The 3,242-nt window shown below is 41.9% G+C and overlaps 1 long non-coding RNA gene across 1 annotated transcript; it reads right to left on the bottom strand.

Annotated features, from left to right (window-relative positions):
- Nucleotides 1–1,562: 1,562 nt before the first annotated feature.
- On the bottom strand, nt 1,563–2,055 carry LOC106726055. Its single transcript, XR_001362069.1, has 2 exons — nt 1,971–2,055; nt 1,563–1,643 (listed from the first exon to the last, which is right to left on the bottom strand). It is a non-coding gene; the product is annotated as an uncharacterized LOC106726055 (long non-coding RNA).
- Between the last annotated feature and the right edge of the window lie 1,187 nt (nt 2,056–3,242).

Here is a 3,242-nt window from a genome sequence, read left to right on the forward strand (position 1 = left end):
TGTCTCTGTGTGATTCCTTCTTCACCGACTCTGTTCACACCTTTGGGGACCCCTGGACCTGCTGGGGTCGGACCCCAGCACTGAAAGAGCCATAGAGGGCAAGAGCAGACAAATATAAACCCCTAGACCAGTGAGCTTCTCAGGCACCCAGAGCTTTGTTACTTCTGCTATAATAAACTTCGATTCCCTTTGCTTACCCTCCCTTGCCTGGGAATTCATTTGTCAATTTCTCGAGCCTCATGTCTCACTACCATTCAACTCAATTCTGACACTATCTGCCCAGAGATGGCATCAGATTCCACAGGTAAAGTACTCAGTCCCACAAGACTGCCCTCCACATCAGATGCCAATTGCTCATCCAGATTGTACCTGTGCTTCTGACCCACTGGTTATCAATCAGAAGTTCCCACAACCCCCTTCTTGAGTTCAGTTAACTTGCTAAAGAGGCTCACAGAACTCAGAGGAACATTTTACTTATAAGATCACCAGTTTATTATAAAAGATACGTAACTCAAGAACAGCTATCTAAGAAAGGCCACCGAGTTTCCAGGCCCTCTCCAGCCACACTACCCTCCCAGCACCTCCATGTGTTCACCAGCTCAGAAGCTCTCCAAACCCGGTCCGTTGGGGCTTTTATGGAGGCTTCACTGCACAGACATAATTTATTAAATCATTGGCCATTGGTGATTGATTTAACCTCTAACTCCTCTCCCTTCCTTGAAGAACAGGGTGGGTAAGACGGAAAGTTCCAACCCTACTAGTATAATCACATGGTTGATTCCTCTGAAAACCAGCCCCCATCCTTAGGTGCTTTCCCAAAGTCACTTCATCCATGACCACCCAATTGTAGTGGAAAGGGTTATCTTAAGTATTAAGACACCTATTTCACTTTTATGGTTCTGAAGGAATTTCAGGAACTAAGGTCAAGACACCAAATATAAGAAAAGGTGCTCCCATAGATCTTATTGCTCAGGAAATTCCAAGAGTTTTCAGAGCTGTTTCCAGGAATTGTAGACAAACACCAACTACATGTGAGAAATATATTTGGGTCATCTGAATGGTCAAATATATGTTTCTTTTAAATCACAACATCACACATTTTTCTTTTTTGATCTCTTTGTGCTTTCTCTTGATAATTCTCTCACATTTATCCTGTGGGGGTTAAAAATATTAATACTTTTCCTCCCACCTTCTAAGTTCTTCTGGCTGGGCTAATAACCAAATTAACAGAGACAGATTAACAGGAGAAAATCAAAGTTTAATACATGTGCATGGGGAATTCACGTAGACACATTAATTCCATGAAAATTCCAAAAACAGTAGTGAAGCATTAGGTACATAAGACATTTTTAGACAAAGGGGGGAAACGAAGCGAGGGGGAACAGGGTAATAGATTTCAAAAGTGAAAATGGGCAATTTATAGGGAGAGCAGAACACACAGGGCAGTAAAATCCTTGCTAGGAAACTCAGAAACAATGGCACACAGTGGGTATCTAGCTAACAGGCACGGCCTGAGCCCTCTTGTGGTTTTGGTTTTTGGTTTTGTTTTGCTTTGGGGTTTTTTTGTTTGTTTGGTTGGTTGTTTTTTTCCCTCTTGTAAAGGATACTTAATTCAAGTTAGGCTAAGGCAAACATCCTAACATCTTTTGCCTGAAGCAGGTTTCTCTGTCTGAATCTTTCAGGCAGGAAACAGGGGGAGGGTCAACAGTTCTTTCTCAATCTTTTGTTTCTTAATAAACAAGCTTAAAACCAATATCCTGCAAACTAGCTTCAGGGTGGCAGAATTTAGGTCCCTTCAGTCTGGCCTCTGGAGCTTTAAATAATAAAATTTCACATTCTAGAAGCTAAGTTGGTATATTGCCCCATATTTCATTGATTCAATCAATCAGTCCTATGAATACGTCAGTTCAGTTAAATTGTTGCGTCTCATTTCAGGAGGCAGTGATGCACCTAACCTCCCAAATCAAGACCTATATTCTATAAGCAAGCAATCAGGTAGTCAACCAGGGGTATGTCTATGAAAACAAGAAAAAAGGCTAATTATAAACAACTAGAAGCCCAATGCATGATCTTTGTGCAAAAGTAGGCCTTCACAGCCGGGGGCAGCTGCCTGGATCCCTCCCACCCAGCCACAGTGTCTGCCTTGATCCCCCGGCTGCCTTGCTCCTTCGATCCTGCGGCTGCAGCCCTGGCTTCTTCCTGGAAGAACATCTCGTCTAATTAGCATATTATGCTTTTATTATAGATTTCTGAGTCTCTAAGGCTGTCAGTGGAGAAGATATCTAGATGTTTCTGTTTCTTTTGCTGGGATGAAGGCAGGCAGTGACTATCTGATTCTCCTGGTCTGCAATTTGAATGTCTCTGGTGATATCATCAGGTTCTCAGGAAAATTCTGCATGGCTTACACAACATTAGTCACTGAGATTGTTTAAGCATGAGCAATTGTGGCAGTTTCTCAAGTTTATGTCATGTCCTTTAGCTGCAAGACTCAGAGAAAAATGTTTTAGTTCTCATTAATTCCAAGTCAAAGGATGAGAGAAAAATGCAACAGTAGTTCAAAGGGTTATAGCCAAATATTTAAGAAAACTAGAAAGATTCAGGATCCAGTCCAGATTATAGGTAAAACAAAACAAAACAAAAAAAACTTTAAAGATAACTGACTGAACTACAATCTAATATCCACAACTATATATTTCATTTCTATTGAAACATAATTTCCCCCTAATTTTTATCAATGATAGCCAAATTAAGACTAATTTATTTATTGCATAAGTACAGTTTCAATAATTTTGGCTTGATTATTTTCATAAACAAAATAAGATTAACAGTTGAGGAGAAACCAAGATGGCAGCATAGGTAAACACCGGAGATTGCTGCCTCGAACAACCACTTCAAAAATACAACTAAAAGACATAACGGACATCATCCAGAACCACAGGACGCTGGCTGAGTGGAATTTCTACAACTAGAAGGAAAGAGAAAAGCATACCTAGACTCAGAGGAGGTGCGGTGCTGAAGTAAATACAAAGGTGCGGAGGTGCATGCGGAGAGAGCTGGCAGCTGAGGACACGATTGTCTTTTTCAATCAGGAGGGAGTCTCAGGCTCTGCGCTACAGTTCTGGGTGAGTCTTTGGGGACCCAGACTCACACGGGGGAAACAGGACTGTCTGGCATCGGTCGGAACTCGAGGGCAGCTTTCTCTCGGAGGCACTCTCACGATTGCCAGGACCTCTGAAGGCAGG

This window comes from Myotis brandtii, unplaced genomic scaffold, assembly GCF_000412655.1.
Source record: "Myotis brandtii unplaced genomic scaffold, ASM41265v1 scaffold220, whole genome shotgun sequence".
NCBI lineage: Eukaryota > Metazoa > Chordata > Mammalia > Chiroptera > Vespertilionidae > Myotis > Myotis brandtii.